The sequence below is a fragment of the Stegodyphus dumicola genome, chromosome 6 (genome assembly GCF_044657685.1).
Source record: "Stegodyphus dumicola isolate Sdum_Otavi_A_Nest chromosome 6, ASM4465768v1".
In the NCBI taxonomy this organism is placed as follows: Eukaryota; Metazoa; Arthropoda; class Arachnida; order Araneae; family Eresidae; genus Stegodyphus; species Stegodyphus dumicola.
In genome coordinates, this window is record NC_140773.1 from 21,564,510 (window position 1) to 21,591,511 (window position 27,002).

The 27,002-nt window shown below is 33.1% G+C and overlaps 1 protein-coding gene and 1 non-coding gene across 7 annotated transcripts in view; one reads left to right on the top strand and one right to left on the bottom strand.

Moving 5' to 3' along the window:
* Positions 1 to 27,002, top strand: part of LOC118192366 (plexin-B-like) — a 447,998-nt gene that overhangs the window by 60,487 nt on the left and 360,509 nt on the right. For 5 of the 6 annotated variants that reach the window (XM_035363312.2, XM_035363314.2, XM_035363315.2 and 2 more), the window contains exon 1: positions 3,745 to 3,894. The exons of the other annotated variant lie outside the window; for it this stretch is intronic. The gene's annotated coding sequence lies outside the window, so the exon portion shown is untranslated. Of the gene's footprint in view, positions 1 to 3,744; positions 3,895 to 27,002 lie in introns of those variants that run through there. 6 annotated transcript variants of the gene reach the window in all.
* On the bottom strand, positions 17,037 to 17,109 carry TRNAS-CGA (transfer RNA serine (anticodon CGA)). The gene has a single exon. It is a non-coding gene; the product is annotated as a tRNA-Ser (tRNA).

Below are 27,002 nucleotides of genomic sequence, written 5' to 3' on the forward strand. Positions count from 1 at the left end.
CGAATAGGGTTGAAAGAAGGATAGAGAAAATTCAATTTTCTCGTAAACTGAAATTTGAATGTCTTTATCAGACAATAAATACTTCGCAATCCAGATATAGTATTTCAAAACCCTCGATATAATACTGACCCACTCCCATTCTTATAATTTCTTATGCGCTTTTATCTTCATGATTTTATAAGACTAAAAAATATCGTCTCAATATTTAAAGTTCGCATTGCTTGGAAATTTGCGTATTTCTTCCCTGATGCGAAGAACTAGAAATGAATTAGCATATTGTTATAGTTATTTGGAAAAAGAAAGGTGGAAGCTTCGTTTCGTAGCTTAATTTTTCCTACCTGTCTTTTATCTTTCGGTATGCGATTCCTATGCACATTTTTTTTTCTCGAAAGCCCACATTTCATAACATTGCAAAAAAGTCTTCATCACCTTTTCTTCCATTCACTTGATTTTCCTTAACGGAAAGCATTTCAAGAGATTTACAGTCCTTCATATGCCCAAGCAGATATTCATATGATCATGCTAGAGCCACCGATATGTGTGTAGCCATCATCTGCATTCATTCTGTTCATGATCATGTACTTTTTAGTTCGGTCTCTGAACTCTACTGAACAAGTTACTGTACACTTCGGCTCCAATGTTCAAGATACTTGATGTTCAGGATTCTAGACTCTTTTGGGATTCTCGCAATCAGACCGATTGTGTGTAGCTGCCATAAGCATCCATTCTGTGCATGAACTTCTACTTCTTAGTTCGGTTCCTAATCTCTGCTCAGCATGTTACTGTACATTTTAGTCCCAATGTTCAAGGTTCTTGATGTTCAGAACTCTAGAGTCTTTTGGGATTCTTGCAATCAGACCGATTGTGTGTAGCTGCCATAAGCATCCATCCTATGAATGATCTTCTAGTTAGGTTTTTAATCTCTGCGGAACATGTTACTGTATATTTCGGTTCAGTGTTCAAGATACTAGGTGTTCAGAAAGCTAGACTCTTTTGGGATTCTCGCAATCAGACCGATTGTGTGTAGCTGCCATAAGCATCCATTCTAGGAATGATCTTCTAGTTAGGTTTTTAATCTCTGCGGAACATGTTACTGTATATTTCGGTTCCAGTGTTCAAGATACTAGGTGTTCAGAAAGCTAGACTCTTTTGGGATTCTCGCAATCAGACCGATTGTGTGGAGCTGCCATAAGCATCCATTCTATGAATGATCTTCTAGTTAGGTTTTTAATCTCTGCGGAACATGTTACTGTACACTTCGGCTCCAATGATCAAGATACTTGATGTTCAGGATTCTAGACTCTTTTGGGATTCTCGCAATCAGACCGATTGTGTGTAGCTGCCATAAGCATCCATTCTGTGCATGAACTTCTACTTCTTAGTTCGGTTCCTAATCTCTGCTCAGCATGTTACTGTACATTTTAGTCCCAATGTTCAAGGTTCTTGATGTTCAGGACTCTAGAGTCTTTTGGGATTCTTGCAATCAGACCGATTGTGTGTAGCTGCCATAAGCATCCATCCTATGAATGATCTTCTAGTTAGGTTTTTAATCTCTGCGGAACATGTTACTGTATATTTCGGTTCAGTGTTCAAGATACTAGGTGTTCAGAAAGCTAGACTCTTTTGGGATTCTCGCAATCAGACCGATTGTGTGTAGCTGCCATAAGCATCCATTCTAGGAATGATCTTCTAGTTAGGTTTTTAATCTCTGCGGAACATGTTACTGTATATTTCGGTTCCAGTGTTCAAGATACTAGGTGTTCAGAAAGCTAGACTCTTTTGGGATTCTCGCAATCAGACCGATTCTGTGGAGCTGCCATAAGCATCCATTCTATGAATGATCTTCTAGTTAGGTTTTTAATCTCTGCGGAACATGTTACTGTACACTTCGGCTCCAATGATCAAGATACTTGATGTTCAGGATTCTAGACTCTTTTGGGATTCTCGCAATCAGACCGATTGTGTGTAGCTGCCATAAGCATCCATTCTGTGCATGAACTTCTACTTCTTAGTTCGGTTCCTAATCTCTGCTCAGCATGTTACTGTACATTTTAGTCCCAATGTTCAAGGTTCTTGATGTTCAGGACTCTAGAGTCTTTTGGGATTCTTGCAATCAGACCGATTGTGTGTAGCTGCCATAAGCATCCATCCTATGAATGATCTTCTAGTTAGGTTTTTAATCTCTGCGGAACATGTTACTGTATATTTCGGTTCCAGTGTTCAAGATACTAGATGTTAAGAAAGGATGCTAGATGATACTAGATACTAGATGTTCTTTTGTGATTCTCGCAATCAGACCGATTGTGTGTAGCTGCCACAAGCATCCCTTCTGTGCATGATCTTCTACTTATTAGTTCGGTTCCTCATCTCTGCTAAATTTAGAAGTCTAAATTAATATTTGTTCGGCATGTTATTGTATCTTAATGTTACTGTGTATTTCGGTTCCAACATTCAAGATACTTTATGTTCAAGATTCTAGCTCTTTTGGGGGTCCCCGCAGTCAGACCATTCACATAGCCAGACTCTTAGCTGGATTGTATGCTGTTTGCATCAGCGCCACGCTTATACCATATTTCTAGTTAATTCTGCAATTGTATTATGCCAAATTCATTACACTTTTAATTATCTCTTAAGAGCTGTATTACTACTGGACAATAAAATTTCCTGCTACCATTGACTTATTGCTCGTAACTGCGTTTGTCATTTCTTGTCAAGAAAGTTATGTGATATAACTTATTATCTTTTTTAATTGGAAATTTTAAATCCTTGTGCACCACATAGTATACACAAGGCTTACAGAGGTAAGTAAAAAAACAAACAAATACTACAACACAGCACAAAATAAAATAAACTTACAAATTCACAGATGACACGTAAGAGATAAATTTACAGAAGAAAGAGAAAGCCATTTTATGTTGGACAAATACGTGAAGAGGGCGGGGGGGATGTAATATTCACAGAGTTTAACCTAGAAATGAGTTCATGAGTTCCTTTCGTCCTTCGTTGAGCTTTGAACAATAAAAAAACAAATGTTCGACATTTTGTACTCCACCGAAACTGCATGAACACAAGTCTGTACTAGGTAATCTAAATCTCTTCAGATATGAATTGAATTTACCATGTCCAGTTAGAAATTGAGTAACTTCAAAATTGCAGAAAAAGTGTTTATTATTCAGTCTGTGAGGAATAGAAGGGAAATATAGTTTAGTCAAAAGGCAGTAGTAGAATTCCTATATACGTAAAATCATAGTGTAATGTCGAACTTAAGAAACGAATTGTACGCATTAAGCATAACGAATAACTTTTTATTGCAGTCAAATATTCGAATATTTGAACCATATTATGTGTCTTGTATCCCTAAACTGTAAACTAAACCTCAAAAATAATATATTCTTTTAATTGAGTGATTTGGAATTTCTAACGCAGTTGCACAGTAAATATATCAGAAATAACATATTCCTTATTTTATTCAGAGATTTGTCATTTACAACGCAATCGCTTAGTAAAATAAGTCATATGTAACGCAGTTAAAATAACATGAGTTTCGCGGAGACACCTCTTTCACTCTCGCCCTTCCAGGAGAAGACGCTGGGAGGATAAACCAAAACAAATGCTTTCCCTCCCTAAATCAAAACCAGAGTTCCCTTTACATCTGAGTGGACCGCTCCACCTCTCGGCGCATGCGCCGATGTCTGAGTAGTCGGCAGAGGACGCTAGTAAATCCAGTTTATGCTCGTGAGAGTTTTCAGTTGGTTTGTGACGGTCAGTGCAGAGAGATCCTTGACTTGTCTCTTCCCTGTTTGTGGATTATCGGAATCGGTGGTTGCCGTCAGCCCGGCGGTTACAGCACCCAAGACTGAGTCTTCTCGGATTACTCACGCTTGCTCTTTACTGGTGAGTTTCTTATCATTTGATATGCAGTCCCTCGTAGAAAATTTCTGTGGAAATTACAGAATAATTTTCCGATTTTTGCAGAAAAGGATTTTATGCGGTGGGATATGTAAAAGGAACTGATTGTGGGGAAAGATATATGGGCTCTTCATGCTTTAGTACGATTCAAAACATGTTTTTTTCAGCTTTTTAAAAATAACTAATACAATTTAGGTTTCATATTGGCGGTGAATTATGCTTTTGGCAAAGTATTTTTGAAATTCAGGAGCAATAGATTTTGTTTTATGCGTAAGGAGGCGCCAGTGATGTTGAAATGTACTGACCCTTTAATCTTGCTGATAGCCAGTGTAATGCTTGATGCATCCATAATTTGCAAAATATTTTCGGTGTTCGCGTGCGAGTTTAAAATTTGTCGAGTAGAGTAGTTTCCTCAACTTGGAAGATGGTTTTTTCAGTGTGTACTAGACTTTTGTAGAACATTTCTTCCTTTAAATATATTGCTATTTTAACATTTATAGAATAGAAACAGACCTTTGGAGTTCAGAAAAGAAAATTTTGTCAGAGTCTGACGTAATTTTATTTGAGAACGGGAATAACTTCATAAATAGAACTTCTAATGCACGAGGAACCGTGATGCTTAGGCCGTCATTGAAGGATTATCATAGTGTAAAAGTTATTTTCTTGGGCAAAGTGAAAATTTTCTGAAGCAACAAAAAAGAAATTTTCCTGGCGACATACATATGTAAAACGGGAATCTTTTACGAAATGCTGCGAAGCATGCCAGCAAAGGAGATGGACAGTACTTGTATAAAAATTCAGTTTTCATCGCAAAAGTCAATTTAGTATGTGTAGTACAGGTGAATTTAATTGATATAGCGATGAAATTAAACGCACAGAACGAATGGGCAGGTTTATTCTATTCTGAATGAGCGATCTTATTTAAAATATTCAAGCATCAAATGAGTAACACTTTAAATTTTTGTGATTTAATCGTCTTAGGAGTTTGGAGACGTATACCCACTGGGTTTGAAAAATGATCACAATTTTTCGAAGTGTATAACAGAATTCTTTTGAAAAATGATCACAATTTTTCGAAGTGTATAACAGAATTCTATTCGATTTATTCTCAATGTTGAGAGCGAAAGGACAATATTTGAGGGAACTCGTGCTCTAATATGCCGCATCTCAGCGTTTGATTGGTTATGTGCGAGATATTTAGTTGATGAAATTTTGACTTAGGTGAATCATATGTGTAATTGACTTAGATGAATCATATGTGAAATCTGTACAATCTTGTGCATTATCTTCACTTTTTAATCCAGATCTGGAATAGAGGAGATTTTAACATGATAGTCATCTTATGCATCTTTATATAGAGACAATATCCACATGCCCGGAATGTGTGATCTTTAAATTATCTCTTTCTTATCCAAGACAATGTTTATGTCATTTAGACTTAGAATGTAACTGGATCAGAGGATGAGGAAAAATCGTTTAGTGTAGTAGTTCGTGGAATGGCCATCTTATGTAAAGTTTCTTCCATGAGCTAACAGTCTTTATTCAACAAGTTCTGCTTTCTAATTTGAAGCAATGTAAAATGCAAATTCAATGATGTATTTGATAATTCGATCCAGATTCTTGCCCCTTAGCTACAAAGTCCGAAAGCTGTGGATGAATTTAATGTATGGTTGAAATGTGGAGAATGATTCATTGAATTAATCTCCCGTGGTTGAGCATCGTTTATTCCAGCAGATTAATCACCGGGTTTTGTCATAACATTTCATCAGTTTGAAAAGTTTAAGTTTCTGAACATTATTGTGAAGAAGTCTTTTGCGCTGAATTCAGATTTATTCTGAAATTACATTAGATTCGATATTAAATTCTTCTTTGAATATATCTTATGCCCTAATAGAGCATTGTACGAAAAATACGAGATATTTATGTGGTTGTCGTTTCGCGCAAATAATGCCAAATTCTGCCAGATACAGAATTGTTACATAGGCAACGCAGTTGTGCAGTTTTTGGGAGATGCATGCTTAATGTGAGAAACTTAACAACATTTTAAATCTGTGACGGACTTCTTTTGTGTGTATGTGTATGTAACTGTTTTAGAGTGAGTACTTTAATATTTTGAGATTATGAGTAATCATCTTAAAATCTTGACTTTGAATGGATAATGAGTTCAGTGGATTTGATGTTCATTTTTTTTTTCTCTGTTGGTGCCAGCGGCACTCTCACAATGCTCCACTCTATATAGCTCCAAATATTCTGCACTCAAACGTAGAAGCTTCAATTAGTTTATGATTTTGTATTAATTTCGGGTGGCATTAACATATTTAAACATCTGTTTGAATTTATGTGCCAAATTAGCTTATGGATTCGTTTAAATCGTAGCTCTTGCATGCAGATACTTGCGATGCTGATTCGATATGACTTTATAGTGTCTATTTAAGTCAAATAACTATTTGACACTACTTGCATACTTGGTTGATTTAACTGTGGAACAGCATGTGTATATGCAATATCGTTATATAGTATTGCTCTTTAAAAGCTGGCGTATTATGGTTACGAAATGGACATGTTATTATCTAAATGAAGTTCTTAATCTGTGGCGTGTCTCAATCTGTTTTGCTGGGACAACCATTTGCTGCATGCTCATCTATCTTGCGTACATTTGAATGCATTCAATCAATAGATGTTAATTAGGCTTATAAGTACCTGCTTAGTGTCGATCCAACAATTCTGTTCATTTACGTCATGTTTCGAACGGTTCGTTAGTAGTTCGCTACTTGGTGTTCCAGATTAGTAACAACAAATGCGTCATCTTCTACTCGTTTCGATGTAATTTTGTTAAAAATGAATCAGGTTTCATGTTCATTTATTGTTTGCATTTCGCCAATTCTTTGTTTAATGAAAATATTCTAATTTACGGATGATGCGTGTTGTAATTTGTAGCTAGATTTTCAATCACTGTATGGATTTGCTATTGATATTTTTATTTGGTTTTCTTTACCAAATAAAATGTATTTACTAGACTTAAGTGTTATGATATGATTGGATTTAAAGTTATGGAATGCTAATACCGCAGTCTGTTTGGGAAACTATTTTATTTAAATTTGTAAATATTTTTTGAAACACCTATGAAAATTTCTTAGCATCTTGAGCTTCGAGAAATTTATTTTGAAAGATTTGAAAGTTTTACTGAAGCTTAATTTGATTGGATTCTATGTGGCTTCACAAATAAGCTGATCGTTAGATTTGTCTTCGTTGAAAGTGGTTGTTTTCTTTCGATTTGAGATCTTGATTATGAGAGCTGTTGATAGAGTGGTTTTTCAAACGTAGTTTACTTTTTGCATTAGAGTTTTAGTGAGATCATTACATTAATAAAGTTCCTGCAACATTATTTATTTATTGATTGATTGATTTACATTAAAACTGCGAATACTCAAGGTACCATTTGCTTGTTACTGGCACAAAATGCAACACTCATTCTTTGATGATCTTTTCCGTGTGATGAAGTGTATATTGTCCGTAATATCTTGAAATTAAAACAGTGATATCAGTACCTGACTGCTTAATATCCGTGGAAGTGCATAGGGTTATTATTGTTTTAATTAACCAATTATTCTGATTTAGGGCCTTTACTGTAACTGCTCTTTTTTTTTTTTTTTTGTTGTTGTTGTTTCCTCACCAGAAATGTTAATTAATTAGAGGATTTAAGTTGAGATTTTGGATTGTAAGACAGGTCTTTGGAGGCCACGTTACTCTGTTTCGCCGGTTCGGATAAGATAAGAATCCATTCTGATAAGTTCTGAGAAGATAAGAATTCATTCTGATAAGTTCTGATTAGAATACAATTCTGATAAGATAAGAATCCATTCTAAGTTCTGATAAGATTGCAATTTTGATCCATTCTTATAAGTTCTGATAAGATTGCAATTTTGATCCATTCTTGTAAGTTCTGATAAGATTGCAATTTTGATCCATTCTGATAAGTTCTGAGAAGATAAGAATTCATTCTGATAAGTTCTGATTAGAATAAACTTCTGATAAGATAAGAATCCATTCTAATTTCTGATAAGATTGCAATTTTGATCTATTCTGATAGATAAGTTCTGAGAAGATAAGAATTCAATCTGATAAGTTCTGATTAGAATAAACTTCTGATAAGATAAGAATCCATTCTAATTTCTGATAAGATTGCAATTTTGATCCATTCTGTTAAGTTCTCATAAGATTGCAATTCTGATAAGATAAAAATCCATTCTGATAAGATTGCAATTGCTTCGGCTTTGCCTTATTGCTGTCGACATTTAATTGTTAGGCCGTTGAGATGCTCCTAGCCAACTTTTTAGAATTTAAAATCGATTATGTAGTTTTTGACTACTAAGTTTAAATTTCACTGTAACTTTTAAGTGACATCGCCGCAAGTGGCGGTTGACCCTGTTAGTATGAGAAGTGCGTTGATGTTAAAGTTCTGGCTTAGTAAAAAGGTTATTTTAACCTTCTCAAGTCACTGTGGTTAACTTCAGACGCAGCGATAATTATCTCCAAGTCTGTTAGGAATTTGATATTAGATTATTATTCTACCAAAGAAGATCAAACTTTGTAAGTGTATTGGAATTCCGCATTCAGTTGACGATTGGATCCAAACAGTGTCAACAAAGTCATCAGACCCTATCACTGAGGAAACCGCAGAGTCATCGGAGCTAATGCTTGCAGATGCGTTACTTTGCCTTGAAAAGGTAAATAAAGAGCGATAAAGTGTACCGTCTGAATGGTGCGGAAACTAAATCGAGGCTTTATGTACCAAAATGTCCAATAATATGAATTGTTGTTGTTTTATTGTTACTTATGCTCACTTGCCTGACAGTAACGTCATCCCAGCCCACTAAATTCCTCGTGGCAAGGAGCGCAAGATACGCCTGCCGTTGCAAGAGCCTTGAGCACCTTATAGGTAGGTGACAGTGCGATTTAGCACAGTTCCGTCTCCCAATTTTGACGGAGAGTACCTCGGGTGAGAGGGTCCAAGTTATTCCAACCTTTCCCCCTTCCACTAAACCACAAGAGAGAACTTTCGGCTTACTGCTTATTTAGAATGCCGCCGTGCCGCACCGACAGTGTACATTTATAAATTTTCATATCTTCTCCGGGATTGAAGCCCGGGTTCTTCAGTACGGCAGTCAGCGACGCTAACTACTATACCAGCTGGGCGCCATAATATGAATAAAAACTTATAGTTAAATCTTCAAAACCCGACGAAATTGGTCCAAGGAAAATATTTAAATCAAATTGATGGGTGTTTGATTATAAATGAAAATAGTGTTCACGGGAAATGAACATTGTACGTAACTTATCGTTATATCCATCTCATTTCTTTCTCAGGATGTTTTTTTGGCTCACCTAACTTTTTTAAAGTTGTTTCTGTTAAGTTACTACAACCGTTATTGCAGTACTCGTGTTTTGCGAAAATTATAATCTTATCTTTCGACATAAAATGAGATTATGAATTATCACAAACGTTTAGAAAATATTTGTAACCTTTGTGTTTGTTCAATATCCACGGATTAAAATTAAACAGTTGTATCTCCTAGTATTCTGACTGAGTAACGGTTTTTCTCGCACAATTTTAAATGTTTGCATCTGTTTTCCTTTCAACTTTTCTTAACGTATTAGTTACCTTGTAAAATAGAAGTATTTTAATGACCATTTGTGCTCATTTAGAAATATTATGACGCATGTATATCATTGACTGGAAAGTTTTAATATATCGATCAATGAAAATAACGAACAGACAAAAATAAAACGTATTGAGTTATTTTCCGCTCATATGCAAATATTTTTATAGCTAAATATCTTCTGCGTTAAGAATTCTCTGTGAAATTCTTTGTAAAAAAGGAAAATATTTTGGATCAAATTGATGGGTTTTGATTATAAATGAAAATAGTGTTCACGGGAAATGAACATTGTACGTAAATTATCGTTATATCCATCTCATTTCTTTCAAATGATGTCTTTTTGGCTCACCTAACTTTTCTAAAGTTGTTTCCGTTAAGTTACTACAACCGTTATTGCAGTACTCCTGTTTTGTGGAAATTATAATCTTATCTTTCGACATAAAATGAGATTATGAATTATCACAAACGTTTAGAAAATATTTGTAACCTTTCGTGTTTGCTCAATATCCACGGATTAAAATTAAACAGTTGTATCTGCTAGTATTCTGACTGAGTAACGGTTTTTCTCGCACAATTTCAAATGTTTGCATGTGTTTTCCTTTCAACTTTTCTTAACGTATTAGTTACCTTGTAAAATACAATTATTTTAATGACCATTTGTGTTCATTTAGAAATATTATGACGCATGTATATCATTCGCTGGAAAGTTTTAATATATCGATCAATGAAAATAACGAACAGACAAAAATAAAACGTATTGAGTTATTTTCCGCTCATATGCAAATATTTTTATAGCTGAATATCGTCTGCGTTGAGAATTCTCTGTGAAATTCTTTGTAAAAAAGGAAAATATTTTGGATCAAATTGATGGGTTTTGATTGTAAATGAAAAAAGTGTTCACGGTAAATAAACAATGTATGTAAATTATACCTTATATCCATCTCATTTCTTTCTCAGGATGTCTTTTTGGCTCACCTAACATTTTTAAAGTTGTTTCCGTTAAGTTACTACAACCGTTATTGCAGCACTCGTGTTTTGCGGAAATTATAATCTTATCTTTCGACATAAAATGAGATTATGAATTATCACAATTGTTTAGAAAATATTTGTAACCTTTTGTGTTTGCTCAATATCCACGGATAAAAATTAAACAGTTGTATCTCCTAGTATTCTGACTGAGTAACGGTTTTTCTCGCACAATTTTAAATGTTTGCATGTGTTTTCCTTTCTTCTTCTCTTAAAGTATTAGTTACCTTGTAAAATACAAGTATTTTAATGACCATTTGTGTTCATTTAGAAATATTATGACGCATGTATATCATTCGCTGGAAAGTTTTAATATATCGATCAATGAAAATAACGATCAGACAAAAATAAAACGTATTGAGTTATTTTCCGCTCATATGCAAATATTTTTATAGCTGAATATCGTCTGCGTTGAGAATTCTCTGTGAAATTCTTTGTAAAAAAGGAAAATATTTTGGATCAAATTGATGGGTTTTGATTATAAATGAAAAAAGTGTTCACGGGAAATGAACAATGTATGTAAATTATACGTTATATCCATCTCATTTCTTTCTCAGGATGTCTATAACTTTTTTAGTTGTTGCTCACCTAACTTTTTTAAAGTTGTTTCCGTTAAGTTACTACAACCGTTATTGCAGTACTCGTGTTTTTCGGAAATTATAATCTTATCTTTCGACATAAAATGAGATTATGAATTATCACAAACGTTTAGAAAATATTTGTAACCTTTTGTGTTTCTTCAATATCCACGGATTAAAATTAAACAGTTGTATCTCCTAGTATTCTGACTGAGTAACGGTTTTTCTCGCACAATTTTAAATGTTTGCATCTGTTTTCCTTTCAACTTTTCTTAACGTATTAGTTACCTTGTAGAATACAATTATTTTAATGACCATTTGTGCTCATTTAGAAATATTATGACGCATGTATATCATTGACTGGAAAGTTTCAATATATCGATCAATGAAAATAACGATCAGACAAAAATAAAACGTATTGAGTTATTTTCCGCTCATATGCAAATATATTTATAGCTGATTATCGTCTGCGTTGAGAATTCTCTGTGAAATTCTTTGTATAAGACTTCTGAAGCTAGTGTAAATTCAGAATTCACGATATTAACAAAAGAACTCGGAATATTTACATTGATCATAAGAAAAATACGCCTGACGTTTTTATTTAAAAGCGCCATCATGGTCTATGTTGATTCTTATGAAAAGTAAGAGAAATTCTTGCTCGGCGTTATATAATAATCATTATCGTTTGTATTTCATTAATTGTTAGTAAATGCGGATATTCATCAACGTGTTCAGTTTTGTATAGCATATTTTAAAATATCCTGCGTACATTTGTTGTGATAATGTCGCAGATAATAGCCGAATTCATTATGAAGTTCAAAAGAATATTTGTTCTCATTTGAACATGTAATCTGAATTCTGTCTTCGAAATCGAGATTTCTCTCGGTCACTGCATTTACGCATCAAATCATTTAGCGGGTATATTCATTTTCGTTAGAAAAGCAGACTTCAAAACGTTTTTAAAAGAGGAAAAACTATTTTATAGGTCTCTTTGCAATTTTTGATCTGAGAATTCTATAAAATTTATTCTTGTTTGAATTTGAATTCAGAATATCTCTTCAATCTTGTAGTTATTTTAATCATTAAATTATATAGAATTACTATGCATTTGCTAATCCATTTAATGCTTGTGTATAAAGATCCATTTAGTCATGTAATTTATTTGATGATAGTAAAGTATCTTTAAGAGATGGCTATGATAAAGGGATAACTATGATAAAGAGATATGGAACGAATTTCAGCCATTAATTTAGGGAATTTGTTTTAGATTTCGCTAATGTAGTATTTTCCCGCAAATATAGAATAAATCTGGTAATTTATAATTTTTTTCTCATTAGTTTTATTCCGAAAGGTGTTAGCCCAGAAGGGCTTTTAATTTCAAAACGGCATTTTGCATCGATTTACTTTTCAAACTATTGCCACCAAATATTATCGGCGTTTATTATATTTAAAGAAACTAAATAATGAAGAATCTGCATAAATGCATGAATATTTCTCGCATTGTGAAGAAACAACGGCTTCTAGACCTATTAGATTTTGAATAACGTAGCCCTCCAACCGAACATGGGCACTTGGAAACTCGAATTTTGAATTTATTTTATTATTCATTTCAAATTTTGAAAAAATTTAACGAATTTTTTATTAACAAACTCAACGATTCCAGAGCGAGCAATCACAAAACTGTACGGGGGAAAAAAAATTTCTCCATGTCGCGAGACTGTATGCTCATTTGAAAATTATTTTGCGGCATTGCTGTTGAACTGAATTTTATGGTTTAAGTGCGAAAAACATGATATTTAAAAGGGTTACACACAAAACGTTAAATAACGCTTTTTTAACGTAATATAAAATCTGAAAGCTTTCAGATTTAAATTTCTGTATTACAGATTGAATTCTTTTCATATATAAGTGATTATTATATAAGTTAACGGTAATTTCCTCAGAGATAAAATGCAGAGTAATGCTTTATTATATGAACCAGAACTTTGAATAACTTAGCTTTTGCTGGTTCTTCATGTTTTCGGAAATCTCTTAAAACCGCCTTCCAATGCCTCTCACCCCGACCAGTGCCGAGGAGTTAAGACCGCTGAATACTGGTAGTTCGACGTTCTGCTTGCATGATATTGTTTTCGTGATTTTCCCCGTGCGTAACGTGAATACGAGCCAGTTTTCGTTTGAAAATTCGAAACCAGCGGCCGAGTGGTAAAGTCTCTGAACACTGGTAGCTCGGTCCAAGGTTCAAATCCCGCAAACGGGCTGGCTTCATGGGTGTTTTCGTGTTTTTCTCCATGTATAACGTGTATACGAGCCGGTTTTAATTAGAAAGTCTTCCACAAAGGCATCTCTCCCCTTAGGCAGAGAGCCATCGAAGCGATATAAACTAAACCTTTGAAAGCTCCTCGAAGGCACTCCTTCCTTAAGTAGATAGTTCTCGTGTGCTTTGCCATATTCACGTAACCTAATCTAACCATGGTTGTTAATGTCGGTAAAGAATTTTGATGCATGATGATCCTTTTTTAAAAACATGGAGCTTAACGAAGAAAATCTGTACGAGTACAAAATATAAAAACACCGTCTAATCAAGTGGTAATTTTTATCTAAAATATCAATATTGAAAGCGATTCTAGAAATTTGATTAATTTATAATGTAAATTTCTTTTTTAAAAGTGTGTAATATAATGTTTATTTAATTACGTATTGACTATTTGAGTTATAGCTTTGTTTGGAAGATATCCGCCTACGAAATGTTAATAGCTGCGAAATTGTTTAGTGTAAATCCTCGGCCGCGAAAGTTTCGCGAATTTCCTTTTTGCTTCCTCTGCTTTTGTTTCGTGAATTTTCAAATTTTCCCTACAGTAAAATTACTGCCGTAACATTCATACACATAATACAGTTTACCTGTATTCATGACCTTAATGCAGAAATGAAAACAAAACTTCACTAACTATTTCTTGCGTGATTTATGTGGTAATAAAATTTAAACTAAATAAATGAAATGTTGATTACTTATTACGCTAAATTTCGGATTAACTGCGATAATATCAGGAAGAGACAAGGAGAAATTACTCGTATTATAATCAACAGAAAAATGATGTTAGCAGTTTACCTGTATTTTTAATCATTTTAATCTGGAGGATAAGTTTATTTGTTTATGCAAATTAGAATTCCAAACAAGGGGGGAAAAACACTTTAAAACCAAAAGATCAGCGTTTTTGTTCATGCTCTTGCATTTCTTTAGAATTCAACAGGAAACAGAAGATTAATGGCTGTGCACTTAATTTATTTTTACTATTTACAGTTTACAATTAATGGACGATTTAACAATGTTTACGTACTCGAGATTGCGTACAATTAAATTACACATTATTGTGGATAAAAACTATTTATAAACACTGTGACATCATCTGCTATTACTGCATCCCCTGGCGATTTTTCTCTTCTTTTTTAGGTATATGGTAGAAATTTTGCGTTATTCTATTGCTTTAGAGTAGTAATTCTTCTATCATTCTGTAATAAGTAAACTTTTTTTTTTTTTTTTTTTTTTTAAACAAGGTCGAGTTTTGGATGTTCAGCGTTGATATTTTGTATGATTTTAATCGAACTTGTTTTTTTTTTTTTTTTTTTTTTTTTTTTTTGCGCGATACGATGACAGATTATTTGATGCAAATTCCGAAAATTTATTAGCCCGAAGGACGTTAGCCCAGAAGGGCTATTAATTTCAGAACGGCATTTTGCGTCGATTCACGTTCAAACTGTTGCCACCAAATATTACCGTCATGTAGTATATTTAAAGAAACTAAATAATGGAGAATCTGCATGAATGCATGAATTTTTCTCGCATTGTGAAGAAACAACTGTACCTAGAGTCATCAAGTTTTGAATAACGTAGTCCTCCAACCGAACATGGGCACTCGGAAGCCCGAATTTGTTGTTTTATTATCTATTTCAAATTTTGTGAAACTTTAATGAATTTTTGATTAACAAACCCAACGATTTCAAAGCGAGCAATGGCAACACTGTACGGGGGAAAAACAATTATATCCAGCGATATGCTGTTTTTAGATATTTTGTGATATTGCTGTTGAATTGAAATTTACGTGTTTTAAGTGCGAAGAACATGATATTTAATAAATAAAGATAACTCACAAAACGTTAGAAAAACGCCCTGTTGGGCGTATTATAAAATCTGAAGGCTTTCAGACTTCTTTTTTCTTCATAGTTTTCTTGAAATGATAATAAAGCACGTTTGTATTTCATATTTAACATTTATGTATAATTTAGCGCCTGGAGTTTTAGTTTGTGGCGTTTGATGTGGAATTAGGGTTTCAGTGTATGTCATTGGAATCCGAAGGCCAGATATTTAAAATTTTGAAGAAATATCTAATCAAAATTTCAAATAAAATGTGTACTTCACGTTAGTTTTTCGTGCGGAAAACAGCATAATATGTTCGGTCGCATGGTTCTGAATAAAAGAAAAGAGAGGAAAAAAAAAGTAGGACATTTTTAAAAGATGTGAATTTAAAGCAAAACGCTGAAGAAGAAAATCTTCAATTTGCTAATGGATAAAATTTGTCTTCTGTTTTAATGCTTAAATACTCTATTTTTTTTTTAAAGAAAATAGCGCTTAGTATGCGTAATGAATATTTATGAAAATAAAAATTGAACTTTAATCGATTATCGGTAATTTGTCTCCTTCAGCAGACGATGACGGATAATCAATCATATTTATATTATTTCTTTTACGAATGCTGTCCAAATCTTTGAAAGTATCGATTAGATCTTGATGGAAATGTGTTTTCAGGACATTTCTGAATTTCATTTGATGATTTTAGTGATGTATATGCAGCAAGTTGGCAATGACATGTTAAAAAAATTGAGTTATTTTTACTGTACTCATGTAACGGTAAAAATTGAGAAATAAAAGAACGTAACGTATGGTACGGTAAAAATTTGTTTTTACCGTACAATATATCTATCGGGACTGCCAAATCAGCGGAAATTTGTTCTTTAGTTCATGTTTCTTTTTAAGAAACTTTTTAAGAAATGTTTGAATATTTTATGGGATTTAGCAGTGTTTAAAATTTTATGATAAAAAGTGCAATACGTATCATCACATATGTAATAATGTTTTGGTATTATTGCATACTTTTAGAAATTAATTTATGTCACTCAGGACCATCAATTTTCGATTGGCTGAAGCAATGACACTCTGGTAGTTCATCCCTTATTGTATTTGCAGTGTCCAAACAGGATGATTGCATGGGAATTTTTGCTGTCTGCTATGTGTAAAGGCCCACCAGTGGCATAGCGATAAAATCACTGAACACTGGTAGTTCTGACTTGGGTTCAATTCCAAGCGAACGGGCTTCCTGCATGGGCATTTTCGTTGTTTTCCACATGTATAACGTGTATATGAGTCAGTTTCCTTTGAAAAGTCCCTCACGACAGGCATCAAATCCGTTTGGCAGATCACCTTAGTGTGCTTTGCCATAACCAACAATTTAAAAGTTGTTTAAGTGCTGCTAAGCCTAATTTTTTTTAACCGTATCAGCCATATTTGTTTACGTTTGAAACTTAGCAGAATAATGAATTAAGTCAGTTTCTGCACTTTCACTTTCAGTGTCTTTTTATCAAGTAGGACCAAAAGGAAACTTTTAGTTTTGTGCATCGAAAAATCTGCCTTCTTGCCGGCTGGCCGAATTTTTTTTTTTTCGTAGAAACTCTTAATTTTAATTGTAAAAATTTTTTAAAAAAATTAACTGTATTTGGTGTTTTATATTTGTCTATATTTTTCAGTTTTTGATACTTTGAGGTTGTAGAAACATTAGGTTATTTCGAAACAGGAGAGATGAAAAAAGAGCAATGCCCTCGCGTGGACTCGAACCACGGACCTCTCGAACTCGCGTCAAGCGTGCTGACCACTACACCACGAAGGCATGCTAAGAAGGCGGGAGAAATTGCCTTATAAGGTTTTATATATTTTTGCCTTGTTGCGAAGTAAGAACTGAATTAATATAATTAGAAATCTATCTCTAATGAAATTTGAGGGAAAAAAATTAATAAAATGCGTATAATTTAATATTCCGTACTAGGAAGTAATGTGGTGTACACATCAGATTTTTTTTAATGAAGAAAAAACAGAGTTAGGAAGGTTGGTGTTGGTGTATTTAATTATGGCAAAACACACTAGGTCTATCTGCCTAAGGGGAAGGATGCCTTCGTGGAGGACTTTCTAATAGAGTTAGGAAGGAACGAAGGATCATTTGCTCACTGAAATCTGGGCTTTAAGCCTGTATCTAAAGATCTTAGACGATAATCAGGACCTGCTGACTGTAATATGGATTTTGCTGACCAAGATGCATGACTGATTTGTAAACAAATATGAAGAAGCACAGATTGAATCATGTCATTTCTTATTATGTTGAATGCAATATGTTTTACGTTCATCTAACAACTGTAGATGATGTTTCCCTAAACAGCAGAGGATGTTGTTCAGCTGTTAAATCTAATAACAAAGAGAACGAGACCAAACTTACGTAATTCTTGGTTAGCATTTCTTGGGATTCTTTCTCTTAAGGCTTTGATAAAGACTCCTCTCCGCCTCGTGAAAGGACGAATTAGAAGACTATTTTAGGTCTTGGAGTCATTACATATTTACGCCGGCGATTCAGACGTTAAGGGGAAATGAGAAACGTGATTTGTCTGTTTATGTGGCGTTCAGAACTTCGGCCTTGCTGTTTAATCTCGCCACGGCCGAATGCAATGTCGTCCTCAGACGAGGCCCTAGGTCATAAAAGAAGATATAAATTCAGTGTCTGATGTAGCTGATGACTTTATTGCGATCTCGTTGCACCATTTATTTTTCCGAAGTTTTTGTGAAGAAGCAAATGGCCGATTTTACGCCGTCAATATTTTGTTACAGTTTTGAGTTCGATCTTTCTTTTACTTGTCGCGTAGCATCCAGCATTCCGTCTTTCTTGTATTTTGTTTGTTCGAGTGGCAACAAAAATAGTGTTGTAAATTCTTTTGACGAGCATAAATTCTCTTTCCGAAATGGCAATGCAAAATCGAACAGCAGATTATGCCATTCTGAGCAAGAAAGAATAAAAGATATGAAATGCGACTTGGCTATGTGTATTCCTTTTGCTGGTTGCAAACTCGGAAAGTTAAGAAAACAAGGATAAAAGGATTATATTGTGTTTATAGTAACGGAAGAAGGAAGTTTCAGTTTCTTAATACCGCGTTGCAGTAACATAAATATCGGATTTCTTTTATTTCCGATTGTCTAGTATCTTCAGAATCCTTGAATGTGTGTTAAACTGCAGTGAAAATTTTGTGCCCTCTAAATATTCTATAAAGTTTTCAGTCGCGTTAAATTTCTTATCCTTATTTATTATCTGAAGTGTAATTTTTCGTGCTTCGCAACTGAAAGTTTAAGCGGTCTGAGCTTGTATATTTCGTTTGCTGATTCGAGTTTGGTTTAGTACAAGACTGTTTTTTAGTTGTTAAAGATACATTTGAAGATATAGATTTTGTCCACAAATTAATTGTCTTTATCTATTTTTTTACTTTAGTATACACACATGAGAAAATATAAAAAAATATGGCAACACTTTACACTGCATCGAGAATTCTAAACATATGCTAAGCTGCATTTTAAAATTTTTGTAATTTTGCTTTTGAACTGTATATGGCGGTAATTGCGAAGAAAACCATGCTGAAAAATAAAGCTAAAAGGACAAAAAAAGGGGGCAGCAAAAGTAGACTGCTGCGAACTCAGCAAGAGCGAAAAAAACTTTTAACAAACCTTTTAGTCCAACGTTAAAATCAGAAAACTTTCAGATTTTTTTTCCCAATGTATTTTTATTAGTTTAGACTTTATACTAATGCTCATTTTCTTCTACCACTTTAAAATTTTCTCCACTTAGTATTGTTTCATATAACATTCAGGTATGTTAGCCTTGTTAAAACTTAATTCTGACTTCAATTAGCACTGATTTCTTAGGAGCAAACTTAGTATATCTTAACATAAATAAGTAAAAATAAAAGATATATTTGCGTACTGTCTAGTTAGTGCAGTGGCTTCGCTTGGCCTTTCTAAAAATGTTTAAGCTCGTTTGTGGAGAAGTGATGATATAAAAATTACTATCACAAAATATTCATCCAATGACATTGTTTAATTCAATAACTGAAGGACGTTATGTACGTTCTCTTGTTAATGCTCCTTTTTTTTATCGGCAAGGGTAATTTAGTTTCGTGTTGTATATTTATCCGTTATTCACAATGCAATGTTTTGGTTTGAAACACTGATTTAATTTGCGTAACTAAAATGAACATATCTCCAGATTAAACCGTTAGAAAATACGGGTAAGTTGTTGATAATAATTTTCTTTTAATTATAATATGAGCCATTTCCCATTCTTGTGTTTTTTAAGTGTTCTAAGATTACCGATGATTTTGTGTTAGCCGTGGATGTTGTCTCTGACATCATTCCGGCAATTTGACTGAGTCGACTGTATGTACTGGGCTCCATTTCATGCAGTTTGCTAGTTTTACAGTGTTAACAAGAGTATTTTGAATTCTACAGTGTTAACAAGAATATTTTGAATTCTGCAGTGTTAACAAGAGCATTTTGAATTCTACAGTGTTAACAAGAGTATTTTGAATTCTACAGTGTTAACAAGAGTATTTTGAATTCTACAGTGTTAACAGGAATATTTTGAATTCTACAGTGTTAACAGGAATATTTTGAATTCTACAGTGTTAACAAGAGCATTTTGAATTCTACAGTATTAACAAGAATATTTTGAATTCTACAGTGTTAACAAGAGCATTTTGAATTCTACAGTGTTAACAAGAGCATTTTGAATTCTACAGTGTTAACAAGAGCATTTTGAATTCTACAGTGTTAACAAGAGTATTTTGAATTCTACAGTGTTAACAGGAATATTTTGAATTCTACAGTGTTAACAGGAATATTTTGAATTCTACAGTGTTAACAGGAATATTTTGAATTCTACAGTGTTAACAAGAGCATTTTGAATTCTACAGTATTAACAAGAATATTTTGAATTCTACAGTGTTAACAAGAGCATTTTGAATTCTACAGTGTTAACAATTTTGAATTCTACAGTGTTAACAATTTTGAATTCTACAGTGTTAACAAGAGTATTTTGAATTCACATTTTGAATTTTTTTTTTTTTTTTTTTTTTTTTTTTGTATTTTTACTTATTTGTACGATATCCATTTTCACCGCTCCAGAATCCATGTGGACAGGTTTTTGCGTGACATACGTGTCCTTTATTTTGCACATACGCGCAGAATAAAGGACTCTTTTTTCCAAAATGGATTGTATATTGGATTTAAAATTCATTCAAAAGAGATTTTGTTTTTCATGACTTGTATGTATAACTCAAAACTGATTATGCTATGACATCTAGTTGTGCACCTCCCTTTGGCAGTACCAAGCCGAGAAAAGGGATATAAACACCCTCCTTGCTGACCTTTAGCCTTTATTTTCGCAGTCGTTGTCCGTACTCATATACTTCCAGTTACAGAAGTGTTTTAAATGACGAAAATGTTCATTTTTCGGCAATATGAAATTTTTTAATAAACAAGTTTTTTGACAAAATCTGAACTTTGAATGCGGTCTAACGGTTAAATTTAGGAAAATTTTATACTCGTTATGAAAAAATAAAATGATGATAATTTGGACTCCCCGTACGGCAAAAATTGACTGAGATATTCACTTTCAAAAATTTGCAAATTTTTTATGTCATTTTCAACTTGCCTTGGTGAGCCGGTTAATTACGTTGAAATAATTCGACGAAATGAGTTTAAATGAGGCGCAGCAAAAAATGTGTACTGTTGTTGAATTGGCCGTGCACGGAAGTCATGTAGTGATTACCCGAAGATACAAAACTGATGAGACATTCTCTACTGCAATGACGCATTTACCTGTGAATTTTAAAATTTTCTTCTGCAATGTTTCGGAACGAATATATCTGAAGCGTTTTAAATTTAGTAATTTCTTTCATTTCGGGTATCAGTTATAAAGCCCAGCCAGCTGAGACGGTGTAGGAACAATAAAATTAATGAATCAGCAACCTCGTTAGTTCAATGGCCGTAGCATTTCTTGCAGGCCAGGAATTTCAGTCGATTCTTTGCCAAAGCGAATTTTTGAATTGGCGTCCAGCTAAAGTAGAAGCGTAGGTGTGATGTCGGTTCTTTCATCGTTGATGAAACCAAGTGTGAAAAGGGAAACAGCGACATCCGGCCGTCCTCGCAGAAGACCGAAAAAAATAGAATGGTCAACGGACTTCGAATTAGTAATTGTTTTAGAACTTGTTTGCAAATCAAAGTATCTTATATACTGTGCTTTTGGTCAAAGCAAATTTTTGCTGGTCGTCCGTAGCTGCTAAATACATTATTACATTACGGAAATATGCCCGTAAGTTTAAAGGCTTCAGGGCACTTAATTCCATAATTATATATAATTTATTGGCCATATTAGTAATCTAATAATGCACAATAGCTAATCGCTTTCATTTCCCATATTAGAGTATTAAAAGTAAATTAAGTAGAAAAAAATCTGATGTGGACACCACATGATTTCGTTGTACGGAATATTAAATTATACGCATTTTTTTCTTGAATTTCATTTAAATTGATTGGATTGAATTAAATCTACTTCGTCGACAGCGCATAAACCACATTAGAATAAATGCACTCTTTAAAATTCACTATATTCTTTTACTATAACGACACTCTGAATGCACAAAATTTATATCATTTGAAGAATTATCTTATCGTTGCCACAGGTTCTATTCAAATACTATAATAAAGCCAAAACGATGTATAAAAGAAGTTAAGCAAACAAAACAAAAAATGTTTTTCACAGACGATTGAGTATTTCTCATTCAATTCATTCAGTTCTCACTTCGCGACAAGGCAAAAATACATAAAACCTCAAAATATCCGTATTAAAAATTACGAAGTAAATCTTAAACACTTATTTCCTCGAAAAAATTCCAGAAAGGATTAAGCATGATTTAATTCGCAATAATAAATGAAGGCGTTATTTTTGTTGTTGCGAAGCTTAGTCTCTCTAGATTGGCAACAAATCTACAATTCTGCTGTTTCGAATGTAAGCAAATATGTCCGCCATGTTATTTAAAACTTAACCGCACTTAAACAGCTTTTAAATTGTTGATAATTGTACAAATATTGCTTCCAGAATTACGAAAGGCATAAAAACCTTAACCGGAAGATTAAAATCAACATAGTTCAATCATTTTTAAAGCAAAAAATGTACAATTTACAAACATATAAGAGTAAAGAAACTGAGATCATTGTGCCGAGTAACAGAGTGCATATATATATATAAATATAGTATTTATATACGTTTGGTGCGGCCGATTACAACCAAAATACGAGGTGCACATCTACATGTTATAGCAGTGCTATATACAAAATTTCAACGTTCTGAGGCTACTCGTTTTCGAGTTATGCGAGATACGTACGTACGCACGTACGTACATACGTTCGTACAGACGCCACGAAAAATTCTCTTCAGAATTCATTCTAAAGCAGTTTTATCATTTTTTGGAGGAAACGAGTCTTTTATTCTGTCCTTACGTACAGATATCACGCAAAAACATTGTTAAATTGCATTCCATAGCGGTCAAAATGGATATTTTCGTTGAAATATGCTGCCTGAAACTTTTCGCGATTACAATACTTCCTTTTTACTTCGTACAAGGAAGTAAAAATTAAGTAGTTAAATTACGTCAAAAAGGGTGGTTTTTTAACGTTTTGTGTCTTACCTTTATTAATTAAATATCATGTTCTACGTACTCAAACCATAAAATTCAGTTCAACAGCAATATCGCAAAATCATTTTAAAATGAGCATAGCTTTAGAATTTCCTGTACAGTCTCTCGCTCGCTGGAGATCTTTTTTTTCCTCCCCGTACAGTCTTGCTATTGCTCGCTTTGAAATCGCTCAGTTTGTTAATCAAAAATTCGTTGAAGTGTTACAAAATATGAAATTGATAAGAAAACAAATTTCATATTCAAATTAGGGCTTCCACATGCCCATATTCCATATTCTATGGAATATTACGTTATTCGAATTTGGATGGCTTTAGGTACCGTTGTTTTATCACAATGCGAGAAACAAACATACATTTATGCAGATTCTTCATTATTTAATTTCTTCAAATATAATACAGGGTGATAATATTAGGTGGCATCAATTTGAAAAGTGAAACAACGCTTATCGTGAATGGACGCAAAATGCCGAAATGGAATTAATAGTCCTTCTGGGCAAATTCCCCCTTTGGACTAATAAGTATTTTTATCTAATTTTATTACGAAATTGTTTATCAATTGGCGAGTTGAGAAATTTCTAGGTCAAATATTAATGTAACCAGGAGCTTTATAATTTAAACACCAAATTATAAGACAATAATATTAGACAAAAAGCTTAGAAGAAAACTTTAGAACCTGAAACCTTAGAAGAAAATCTCATCAAAGCATGCCTGTTAAAGCATTTTCTAAAGGAAACTGGCTATGTTCACAGTATGGGGGAAACCAACGAAGACGCCCATGTAGCCAGCCAGTTCGGCTGACATTCGAACCTGAATCAAACTCCCAAAGTTCTGCAGCTTTATTCACTGTGTTATTAGTGAGCTATGTAGGGGGTTATGAACTATGCATAGGTATGCAATAAATGATGCGATTTGAAAGCGTTATTTGGTAGAACAAAGTAAATTAAAAAATTTTGCCAATGAATAAAACTCAGCATAAAAATTTTAATGATTGAATGAAAGTCAATGCAAAACGATTAATATAAAACAATTTAAAAGTTTAAATCAATAATAAAATTCGACATAAGATAACATAAATTAACTGGTTAAGAAAACTCATCGTAAAGTCTTAAACCTGTCATAAGAGGATATATATAAAATCATTGTAAATAATATATTTATTAGTCTAAAGGGGCTTTGTCTCTTAGGGTTTTCGTTTTGCGATTTTGCGTCGAATCACTGTGAATGTCCTTTTCACTTTTCAAACTGTTGCCACCTAATATTATTGCCCTGTATTATATTTGAAGAAATTAAATAACGAAGAATCTGCATAAATTTCTATATGTTTCTCGTATTGTGTACCTAAAGCAACGGTACCTAAAGCCATCCAGTTTTGAATGACGTAATCCTACTGCGAATATGGGCATCTGGAAACCCAAATTCGAAATTTGGAATTTGTTTTATTGTCCATTTCATGTTTTGTAAAACTTTTAACTAACGAATTTTCGATTAACAAACTCAAGGATTTCAAACAAGCCATGGCAACGTTGTAAAAAAAAAAAAAAAAAAAAAAAAAAAAAAAATCTCTCCAGCGCGTGAGACTGTGTATCGAAAATTCTAAAGGTATTCTCCAATTGAAATGCTTTTGCGATATTGCTCTTGAACTGAATTTTATGTTTTAAGTGCGAAGAATATGATATTTAAATAAATAAAGGTAACACTCAAAATGTTAAAAAATAACGCCCTGTGGACGTAATTTAAAATCTGAAACCTTTCAGGTTTTCTTTCTTTCTTTTTTTTTTTTTTTTTTTATTTCTTTCTTTTTTCCTTTTTAAAATATTTTTCATTAATAATTTTTTTTTAAATTGGAGTTATATAAAAGTAACTCTTGTTTCTTCGATTGTTTTAGTTTACTACTAAAGAAAGAAAAAAAGTTTGTTTTAGTTTACTACTAAAGAAATTACGCCCCTGTGGACGTAATTTAAAATCTGAAACTTTTCAGGTTTTCTTTCTTTTCTTTCTTTTTTTTTTCTTTCTTTCTTTTTTCCTTTTTAAAATATTTTTCATTAATAATTTTTTTTAAATTGGAGTTATATAAAAGTAACTCTTGTTTCTTCGATTGTTTTAGTTTACTACTAAGGAAAGAAAAAAAGTTTGTTTTAGTTTACTACTAAAGAAAGAAAAAAAAACCTTGCTTTCTTTCTTTTTTTTTTTTTTTCTTTTTAAAATATTTTTCATTAATAATTTTTTTTAAATTGGAGTCATACGAGTATAAAAGTAACTCATGTTTCTTCGATTGTTTTAAATTAATGCATTTCTTATGACATTGATTTTAGTTTTTTAAAAAAAAGATACGAAATAAAGAAACTTGTATCCATTTAAAGGAAGTGCATTGTTCCTTTTCTATCAAATGCAAAAACCTTTCCTGCCGAAAAGAAATACCTTTTGACGAAAATACCACCAAAAGTGGCTGTCAATAATACAAATGGGAATCATATGCCTAATCTTTCCTCACAATAACCGAGCAATTTTTTGAAGCGTAACGAGAATCTAAAAAATAACAAAATGCAGCGTTTTGTGAGTGAGTAATGTGATGTTTGGGAAACGTCAGCATTTTCCTTTCAATTTTTTTCCCCACTTGTCAGTGTTTATGTCTCTAACGCAGAATTGTCCATTTGTGTCCATTTATCATTCCGGGGTGGAGAGGAAACAATCCACGAAGAAATAAAACTTTCAAGACCTTCTCTGGGATGTTTGTCTCGAACGGCTGCGCTGATCGATCGCGTGAATCCTTTATTAATATCTATCGTTCGTCTTAGTGGGGACGAAGGGGTCGGTCACGGTCAGAACGTCGGGATTGGGCCGTCTGTCTTCCCGGAGCGCTCCGTCGCGGTCGTTAATGCAGCTCGTTTTTCAGTGTCTAATTCTCTCCCGGCTTCCCACTATCCCCGTCTTCCTCCCTTAGCTTTACTGCGGTTAAATTATAATAAATTCCACTGTCAAATCCTGGATTTTGATTACGGAGTTGAAATTTGAGAATGCGTCCTATTTAGATATTAATATCGATGTTGATGTGGGATTATTTATCTTTTTATCGATTTATCTTCCTTGATAATTTTTTTTAACTTTAAAAACACCTTATCTATATATAGCACTCGTCGAATTTATGTGAAAATATCCCAAGTCTTTGAATCGTTGTGAGCGTGAGTTAATACTAAAACATTCCAGTGCTTTGAATCGTTGAAAATATACTACTAAAAATGTAGTATATCGTTGCAAATATACTATATTTTTAATGTATATTTCTCGCTTTCCTAGCTTGCCTTCTGGTGTAGTGGTTCTGCACGCTGAGCCGTTATTCCAGAGGTCCGTGGTTCGATTCCCGGCGGAGGCGGGTGCGTATTTTTCATCTTGCCTGCTTCCAAAATCCTAATGTCTCTACAATACAGTACTGTTAAAATATTCTAATTTTTTTTATCATTGTAAGTACAGCAGAATTTTAGGTATGTGTAATAATTTTGACTTAAGCGTCTGAGAATTTTAGGTTATCAGGATAATTAGGATTTATCTGGATTTTTACCGCTTATTTAGGTCAGATATGTAATTTACGGTAATGCAAGTGAGAAAATTTTCAATTTTAGTTTATCCCGTTTTATTTCAACAAATCTTTCACAGGATAACATAATTTTATGTTCGTAAAAGAAATGCAAAATACACTTTCTTCGGCAAACTGAAAAAATGAAATTTTTCTTTATTGATTTATCTTAATTTTATCTTAATTTAATTTATTGATTTATCTTAATTTTATTTTAATTTAATTTATTGATTTATCTTAATTTTATCTTAATTTAATTTATTGATTTATCTTAATTTTATCTTAATTTAACTTATTGATTTATCTTAATTTGGACGGTTTTGATTTTAAATTGCTGGTTCAAGACACTAGCCCATTTCTATTTCAGTTAAAGTAAAGCAAAGGATTAACTTATCCTTAAACATACGCACATCATCTTCTTTAT